The sequence below is a fragment of the Rhyacophila brunnea genome, unplaced genomic scaffold (genome assembly GCF_057557595.1).
Source record: "Rhyacophila brunnea isolate RB1 unplaced genomic scaffold, BYU_Rbru_1.0 scaffold_7, whole genome shotgun sequence".
Lineage (NCBI taxonomy): Eukaryota > Metazoa > Arthropoda > Insecta > Trichoptera > Rhyacophilidae > Rhyacophila > Rhyacophila brunnea.
Genome location: NW_028233339.1, coordinates 38,709,392 through 38,720,349, shown reverse-complemented (window position 1 = coordinate 38,720,349; position 10,958 = coordinate 38,709,392).

The window sequence follows — 10,958 nt, the reverse complement described above, 5'->3', positions numbered from 1 at the left end:
AAAGTTTTTTTGATCAAATGTTTACATGCCACCTGTACTATAAATGTAGGTACCATATTGTAAATAAGGTTTGATAGCTCAGACAGGTAACAAAACAGAGCAAGAGGGGTGCCATGCAAGACAAGCAGAGACAGCGGAAGCAGTATAATAACTGTCGGTGATGACGATCATAGACAATACACTTATACCTCACTGTATGGCCGTTTGTTATTTGGCATTTTGCTATTAACTAAGCTAATAAAATATGTTTAAAAATCAGGAAAAAATTTACCCTTGAAAATAATGTTTTCATAATAAAAATTAGAAATTGTTGAAAGAATTTAAGATAATAATACATACAGTCAGGTATTCGTGTGTCCAGATTATTCAGATCTACTTCTTGCGCATGGGAAGAAATGGTCTCGTGTATCTTATCTCACTGTGGTACCACTAAACTAGCCTTAAAAATCGTCCTGTTTTATTTTAATGAAAATTCGTGATCCTCTTCGATCCGATTAGGTATTAAAAGAGAATATATAATTGTTTAAATAAGCATGCATCGAGGTTCTTTTTTTCTTCAATTCATGAGGTTTCTATTCCGAAAATCGATATGTTCACAAATCGTCAAAATGTGAAAATATATGCACATCTACATGTAAATTTGATGCAACATTCAATGATCCATAACTTCAAAAATCTGACATAAGCTCACAAACAAAATGTTTAATGACTCTGAAACAGATACACATGCAGATATATCTAATTTCAATTTGTTTATATTTATCGCAATTAAGTGTTGATTGACTAAAACTGTATGTATTGCTCTAATTTGAAAATACAATACAATGGAAAAAGAAACCATTAATTCCAATAATTAAACTGTCTTTCTGTATGTATATAACTTTTAAACATCAATAAAATTTTTTGAGAAAATATTTAAAATGCATACAATTGCGACGTTTATTAAGGGTTACAACACCTGCAAGTATCAGTAATCTACCATATGTGGCCACCACTTTGGAAATGATTTACGATTATACACACCTGGGAGGTCAGTATAAGTATAATGCAGTCATGCATTCCCACACCTTTTAACATAAAAAACAATATTTGCGAGTAAAACCAAATAAAACGAAATTCTAAAACGACTGGTATCTAAATTTATATTGTTGTTTGTGTATTCAACTGTTTATTCATACATCTTTAAAGCAAACATCGCGTGTGGGATTTATTTTGTATGGTGTGTCTAAAGAAGCCACCATGGTATGTACAGTTTGTAATGCTTAGCTACTATAGGATACCACGATAGCAGGAGCAGTACATAAAAGGTTAAGCTTGAAATTCAAGAACGTTATTTACCACAAGAATTAAATTGTTGACATATCGGTATATGGAAATGATTGCCTCATGTATATAATGTTATAATATGATATAGGAACGGTGATAATTTTTTTAGATTAATACATTTTCGCCACTCACGTGTCTATACTGCGACCACTCTAACAAAGTTCCGTTCCACAATGACGAAACCGCTATTAGTCCATGATACTATAAATTGAGCAAGTGGCCGACATCTATTTCTCGTAAAAACAAAATCTGTTAATACAAACCTCCACTCTGTGGATACGATCTTCTTAGGATCGAACATGGTCGGAAAAAGAAATTACAGTAATGGCGGGAAGTTCACTATTAAAATGGTTGCAGTGTAGTAAATGTTTTCCTGACAACACTTAATGAGAAATTGAGTCTCTTGTAAATATTTCCTGAAATTCTGAAGAACTATACTATTCGGCTGCGCCAAGTAAAAACACTGTATGTATATGTCAAAAGGCAAAATATTCAAATTCAAAAACTATTTACTAAATGTATGTTCACTTATATCCTTCATAAATATTAAACTGGGTTTATAGCCAACGTAGAAGTTTAAATTCCAATTCAAATGGTGGTGTCGATACTATTATCAGGCATGTCCAACTTCAAATAGGCTGTGATCTACTATCCATTATCAAAACTGGCAGTGATCTACCGCACACACTTAAACAAAATGTATTATATTTGGCTGTGGTCACTGTGGAGAGCAACACTAATCTTTCAACATTACATAGTCTTCTTTTGGACACTCATTGCACTAAACGTCAAATCATTCTATTACTGTGCAAAGAGCCTACTGCGCGGTTATAACCAAACCATCATGTTTCAATTTGCCAACTTACAAAATTCTGGCTACCAAAACTACAACATTTAAAATGTCATTGTTTAAATACTAACGCTTTTCTTGTAATTAAAAAAATTTCTTACATTAATTTGAAAACACTTCTGAGAAAATATATAACCAAAAGAAAAAATATGACACCCAGCAGGAATCGAACCTGTCTTTTTTTTTAGGTTTCGCGCCCACACACATCTACCACAATGCTATAGGCTAAATCTAAATGCGATAAATTTTAACTACTGTCCAACAAGATCTTCTTGGCTACGTGTTAAAACTGTGAACTAACAAGCTCCTCCCATTGTTAACCACCGTCCGATTGAAGCGCCTTCCGGTTAGCGACTAGTTGTCGACGTGTTAAAACTGTGAACTAACAAGCTCCTCCCACTTTTAACCGCACTAGCGACTTTCGGTTATTGCCTAGATCTTCTTGTCGGACAGTAATGGCTCGTACAATTGAGTTACTTAAATTATTAGCAAGTTCAACTTAGTTACAACAAAAAATCATGGAGTGATCCATGACGCCGGTTAGTAAATAAAATAATTAATACCTACTTTCATTTAAAATACAAAAGCCGATTGCCAATAGTAAGTCAATTTGGAAAGCGCTTCAGAGAGTATTTTAAGAGCCATTAGTTAAATTTATCATAATTAGATAGGATACCTATACCATTGTAGTCGATGTGCGTGGGCGCGAAACCCGAGAGACGCAGGTTCAATTCCTGCTGGGTGTTGTATTTTATTCAATAAAGATTTTTTCTATTAATTATATTTTCTCAGTAATGTTTTCAAAATTATATATATGTTCAATTAAAGGAATGTTACATTCTTAAAATCTGGTGAATTATTCGTTGAATAAAAAAAATAAGTATTTAAAAAATGTTCCGTCAAAAATTACTAATACAGTGTTATATTATTTCGAACAGCCGAATTTATTGTTCTTTGTTAATGCTATTGTAAGGGACAATAGTTTGAGGTACATATTATAGCTAGTTTCAATTATATTAAGTAAACACCTAACAGAGCCATTATAAAACTGGAAATGTTTTAAAATAATATGAAAAGTTACGATTTTATTAAATAATATATTAGATATTTTTTTAGCATAACCTTATCATGTATAGGTAGTTATCGTCGTACGATAGGGTTTTTGTCATAAATTAAATTTCGTATTAACATCCATCCTTTTTCTTTATTTGTATCATTAGTAAATTTATTCCAAATGCATTCTTTATGCGTCCCTTTCATTTACTTTAATGAATATATACTATTGAGGTATTATCAACTTTAAGATGTTCGAAATGTTCCTCTGTCTCGTTTCGCATTGGTCGGAGCAATTGCCGAAAAGCTTCCTAAAATGTAACTGAGACAAATTTTGATTAAATATACATACGTAAACCAAACTCTGACAATTATATCATAAATCATAAAACTGTTATTTTCTCGTAGGGTGTCCAAAACTGATGTTTTTCGGTATCTTTGACCCAGTGGCGTAGGGTGGAGGAATCTTTATCAGTCATACTTATTTCTTTTCATCGAACAATGAATACGAATTGCAAATGGTTTTTAAAATTCATTTAAACCCTTCTTAACCAAACCATAAAAGATAAAAACTATCTACTGTGGTTTTGAACATACACAATTTGAAAACATTTCATACTAGAAATAATCTATTTTTAGAAAAAATATGACACCCGAGGACATGAACCTGTAACCTCTAGATTTGCACCAGTGTGCTTAAAAAATTTTTTTCTAGTGGGTATGTGCATGAGATTTCTTCAAATTATGTATGTTCAATATTTAGAATCTTACATTCTTAAATATTGTGCATTATTAGTTGAATAAAAGAAATAGTTTATTATGGTTTAGTTAGGCAGGGTTTAATTGAATTTAAAATCTAACTGCCGCCATCTGCAATTTTTATTTTTGGTTAAATGAAAACAAATAAGTATGTCTGACAAAATTTAGTGTGCACTATTTATGTCAGATCTCCACAGCCTATCTCCTCCACTCTTCACCTCTGCTTTGACCCCTTCACAGTGCTTGCAAGCCTTTCTGTATGCCATTAAACCACCGAATTTATGGTCTTCTCACACTCTGTTTTCCTTCTGTGAATGTGAGATGCTGCAGCACTTGATCATGCATACGTGTGATGTGGCCGACCTATCATGCAGCATTGGATTTTGATAATTAGCTCATTTGCAAAATTCTATTTTCTGTGAACAGCTGAAAGGTATTGTCTATGTCTATGACATGTAGCACAATACAGGTCTCAATAATGTTTCATACAGATGGGCTGTCATGTTTCTTGATAATCTAGAGGATTTCAGATGGCTGTAGAAACTACTTTAACACCTATTCGATTCTTTTTATGTTTAGATTATCTAGGGAATGGATTTCCCATCTGCCCTGGTAAATCGAGTCAATTCTACTTCATTATTGATGTTATATCTTCTTTTATTGATAGATCTTCCGTGTCTTATGCCATATTTTTTGATGTTTCACAGTTTTAAGTGTAAAGTATGAAAAGACAAAGATATTGTTTCGAGAATAATATTTTCACAAGGTATCAGTTCAGTGACCTGTGAGCTTAATGATAATCTTATTAATAAAACGTCGATGAACAAAAAGTAAATGAAAAAAAGACAGTCATGGCTGTATATTTACAATCAAATTCAATAATACATTATTATATCAATTAAACGCTTTATAGAATTTTAATCGGTATATTGTGTCTTTCAAAAATAGCACCGTTTTAGAAAATTATCTTTTAAAATGCCTGTATGTAGCAATAATGGTTACGCTTAACCTAAAACAATTTTGTGTACATGGCAGTCTCTGTTTTTCTGTTCAACTGCTGGTTTCGGTATTATTTGTCTCGGATATTGAATATGAATGTCGTAAAATAGTTTGTTAATAAACGTATTTTTATTATTAACCATTGAATAATTCAACTTGTACTTACTATTGACTAATAATAACATAATTACTGTCCTGTTAATACTGTATGTACATGTACGTTAATTCCATTGTACAAAATGTAATATGTTTGTTTTTAGATGAATATAAAATAATATTGTCTGTTAATAATTTTGTTAATCGTATTTTATTATGTAAATTAACAATTTTATTGAATAAATAAATCTTCCGAATTATTGCTATTCATTTATTACTTTTTCAGCCACACATATCAATTTATAGTTCTGAAAGACCCTGCACAGCAATTTATCTGTGGAGATTTATCGTATGTGTGGATGGTAAATAATATATTAATATTTATTAAATTGTTTACTAATACAATATCGTCAAACACCCCATCGTCGTCGAAGCCGTAGGTGTATTTTTTTTTATAATTTAAAGACTACCCAAGGGAGGTAATTCATGTCACACCTATGGCACCAAATGTACATAGCAAAGCTTAAATCCAGGAAAATGTTTATGGTGACAGATTTTGAGTTTTTTTGTCTTACACTGTTAACATTTTAATATATTAATAGTCATTTTATAAATAATTTAAATAAGTCTTAATTACATAGAATATTAATTGTGCCACCTTATTGTAAGTGAAATAAAGTGACTTTTAGTAAACATGTATGTCGAAAAAAGAGCTGCAAAGAAACCATTAAAATAATATAACAGACAACCTGATTTAATGTAGTAATTAAGATACAAAATTTGATTAAAGTGAATACTTTAGTATTACCAATACGCATAGAGCAATTCACTAATGTTTATGATAAAGCATGTAAATTGGCAACACAAGATTGGATGAACAGATTACAATTGAATCTATTATGATCAGCATCATGAAAATTGGAACCCTCAAATCAAATTACTTATATTATACCGAGGGTCGCACATACAAACTCATCTCGACTGCAATAATTGAATTTGTTTATGTCAATTTGCTGGCATACACGCACGGCATCCATTAAACGTTTTTGATAAAAAAAAAACATGCATGAATGACGCGTGCAGTTTTGACAGGTCGTGTCACTTTTCGAAACTTGCAACATTACAGGCAGTTATGATTTATGGCCATGTTGGTGTCGAGTCAAATTTCACTGTGCATTGCATTGCGCCTACGATTTATAATACCATTTGCTAGTAGAACTTTCAATTAAAATAGGAATAATTTCAATAGACAAAAATATTGATGGAAAATACTGAAATTATTTCCGATTGATTAATTTGTAAGCAGTCACTGATAATTAAACTATTTAATATATTTTCCTGAATGCAAAAAAAATGCAGCATGAATCCTCTTTTTCTATGAATGATGAACATAGTCTCAATTTCAATACATAGTATATAATATTCATATAGTAATCATGATTAGTCATATTTATGTAATATAATCTCATGAACTTAAAAAATAGCATAGCAGCTGCATTACGCTGCATACATAATATCAGTTAGGATAACATTTAGTAATTATTATAAGTAGTAGTGACAAAGTAAAAACTTTAATAACGTAAAAGCAAAGTTACGAGATTTGGTGAGATTTATTAAGTAATAGTTAATTCTAAATGAGAAAATGCATTATAAATAATAATATATTATAGTAAAAAAACTTGTCATGATTTTACAAAATATTAATGAATAAACATCGCATTTCGAATTTTTCATTCTTTGCAATACATAATTTAAATCAGTCGCACGGCGTAATTTTTGAAAATATAATATGCAACATAAAACAAATAAAAGCAAACAAAGAAGTCAAAACAGTCGGCGTGTGTGCACTTTTCAATCACACGTAAAATACAATGTGGGCAATAATATAAATATTTAAACAGAATTACATCAAAACCATAGCAAAGTCGGCATATCTCATAAATTTCATCAGTATAAAATAAAGACATAAATAATTTAAACACGACTCCAGAAGAGAAAATGCATATATTTTTTTAAATACACCAAGATGTATGTTCCGGTGGCGAAGCGTGGAGGTAGGCTGTTAAAATCCAATATAAATAGTGCACACTAAATTTGGTCAATTAAACGTATTTGTTTTAATTCAAAAATTCAATTAAACCCTGCCTAATCCAAGCCATAGTAGATAATAATCAAAAAATATTCGTTTATCTATAAAATATCTAAAATTATGTCTATATATTATGATATTTAATAGATATTTTTTATTGATTATGGTTTGGTTTAGGCAGGGCTTATTGAATTTAAAAAAAACTAACTATCTAAAATATTATGTACCTATTCTTAATTTAACGAAAACAAATAAGTATGACTGAAAAAAGTATGCACTATTTTATAGCATAACTAGAATATATTATGGTTTGGTTTAGGCAGGGTTTAATTGCATTTTAAAAACTAACCAGCACCACCTGCAAATTATATTCTTAGTTCAATGAAAACAAATAGGTATGACTGGCAGAGGTGCACTATTTATGTCTCTCATGAATCTCATCAGCCTACCTCCGCCCTTCGTCACTGGTATGTACGTACTAATTGAAAAATCCAAATGCTTATATAAATTACTAAGTTGAATGGTAAATTTATGGTACTATATTGAATTACCAGACACATATTAGTGCGGCGGTCTGAGGTGCATAACTTTATGGATTACTCACAAGCATGCTTTCATTTATACATATCAATTGTATAAGTAGTGTTGCCAAATGAAGATATTAGTGTGCTGCCACTGAACAATTTATATTTTATCCAATTTCAAAGTAGCTAGGTACTCTGTAGTAACAAGAAAACGATATATATAAAATGAGTCGCAAGTTGATGGTGGTAAAAATATGTGTGGTACATAAAAAGGATTAACTGGGCACATTTACAAGGCTAGAGAAATGTAAGGTGTTCTAAGCCTATGGTTATTTACCAGCAGATACTTGGTGAGAATTTTTTGAATCTATAAAGCGACTTGATCCAATTGTGTCAACGGAGAACTTCATTTGGAGCTTGTGAGCTTAATCATTAACAGTTTTTCTTCTTATTTAAGTAGATCTACTACATACATAATATTCTCGAGTTTGCCTCTTGGCCCTCGCCTGCAAAATTTACTACTTGGTCCTTTACAAACAATGTTTGCCGACCCCTGATGAGAGTACCGATTAATACTTATGCATGTTGTCAGTGCCGAGACGTGGGTAATTTTTAAATTCTGGACTATGTCTCGTTATTCAGTATAGACCCTGCGTCAATGTTTATTAGATAAGACAAATATTACACATCTTATTAACAAATTACTTTGACTATCATTTAAGTTTGAAGAAATTAAATAATTAGCAAAAGTCTAACTTTGATAAATATATATATTGGTTAGAGTGCCTATACACATGCATGGATTTACTAGCACCAAGAGTATGTAAATTAAACTGTCATGATAATAACTGTTTGGATGTAAAAGTGCTGACTGTCTCGTCAATCTCATTCTTCAAGCGTATGCGAGACACTTTGTAGTCGTTGTGTGGTGCTATTTGACAGGTCATGAAAATCAGTAAATGTCAAAAATGCTCTGCGCGGAGTAGTTCACATTTCTTCTGTCAGGTTCGCCACTAATTTCTACTGCGCATGCGCAGATATTGTGCAAGTTTCAACTATCGCATGAAAATTCAAAAGCTGCTGAACTTGTCCATGCATGCAGTCTTGCAACTTGCATGATAATACGTATTGACACTTGCATTTTGTTACGGCTGAGATAATACATCCAGCAGTAAATCCATTCACCTGTAAACGGGCTATTATATCGCGAGACATGAATTCAATTTATTGTAACTTCTGCCACTACTGGCTGCAAGACTGTAATATCAGATGTAAGAAAATATTTAGTTTCAATAATATGTTATAACAAACAAAGCCGAATTACACTTGAAGCTAATACATAATAATAATTTTTTCATAGTTTTATAAATTTATTTTTCGCCCTCGACAAAAGCCACTTTGGCCCCCCCATCTGAAATGATCTTATTATGGATCTATTATAGCAAATTTGTAAAAATCAAAACATGAAATACTTAAAAAATAACCTAAACGATCATTCTAACTCGACCCTTCACCCGAATACCTGAAATACATTATTATAATTTGTAAGATAAAGACTAAAATATGAATCTGATTCTAAAGCTTGCCATTGTTTATGTCATTATTTTATATCTCATGCATTAATGATATTGAAAATAAACCGTTTCGGTTTGTCAAGCTTTAAAATATGTATTCAGAATTCGTTTGCTTTTTATTTTTGGTTTTCAATAGTCATGGAGAAACAGCCAACGTTTGAAGTTCACGTAAGGTCAACCAAATGTCATATTATGATTACCCAAAACCGTCACCACCCCAAAATCACCAGTGAAGAATACCACAGAACAATCCTACCCAAATAGTATCATTTGCCTGGCATAAGAGAATAAATATCAAAATTTATTTGTACGAGATTACTGGATACATATTACAAAAATGATATCTGCATACAGAACAGAGAACAATCTTACCTTTTGTATGTACAAATTTATCAAAAGTAGGATAAAAGGATTAATAGCCTTTTCAGCGGAGCATCAGGGCCAGGCAAATAGAGGAAAGAATAGCTTTAAACCACAATAAATACAGTCAAAACCCTTTAATCTAATACACTAAAAACAAACAGTACACATTTAACTTTGTCTCGAAACTCTCAACCTATAATAACATGGTCAAATGCAAAGATGTCACAGTTAAATTAGCCTGATATTCTTATTAAAATATATTGTCTCCTTTTCTCAGTACACACAATTCTGTCGCCGATTGTGGCAGCGTAAAATTCAGCATCTCATAAAGCCATTTAAATATGACTATGCATTTGGCCAACAGTCATAAAGATGTAAATTTCGAATGTAGATAATTTTGTTATTAACATTACTCAGTATCTATGATTCATACCTTACTTTAAAAACAAATTAATCGTGTTGGTTAGTTAATGAGCATTTATTCATTAGTATAACCCTGTAACCCATGGCAGCTCATGGTCATAACAACAGGAGGGGCCGATTGAGTCTTATAGTTCCTATATACAACAAGTATACAATGATTCAAAACTATTGAGGTAATTATAATATTTTGTTCTACTGGTGGTTTCCCACACTAATATAATCTTGATCGCCCTTAAATTTGTATGAAGAGTGTTAAAATCAGGATGAATTCCAGACTGCGTTGAGTCCACAGTAAAGTGTATTCCAAATGTCAATTAAGTCCATCAGACTGTGTAGACAGCCAATCAGCGTCAGGCATTTGCAAAAATCGCCATGTCCACTCGACAGAAGTGAGAAACGAAGACCGGTAAGTCACAGGTTAGTGAGTTTCTAAATACGTTAATTAAGTACCTTAAATTTGACAGTTTCAAATTCCGATAAGTCGGTCAATGTTTTTTTAAATTGCTTCTTTACTACTACGAAAATGATGCATTTTATTGTGAATACACATACATTACAAACCATAAAAAATCAGTCATAGGTTTTCATAAGAAGTTAAATGAAAATATTTAGTTTGACAATATTTTATCAAAGCGGATCCATGATATACATATAGGTACTATACGACTCCATTTATTTAATTATTAATAACACATCAAGTTTCTTGATCTTTCTAATTTTGCTTCTGCTTTTAAAGGTATGGGTAGTTCAACCAATTATCCGCTTTATTCGTGATATCAGATGGGCAAAGTGTTGGTTCAATTCAATACACAAGCAGACATGCCCATCGCTGGCCCTCCCATCCACTTGTACTGTGAGGTCACAACCCAATTGCCATTATTAGTCAGGGTACAAGTAATAAA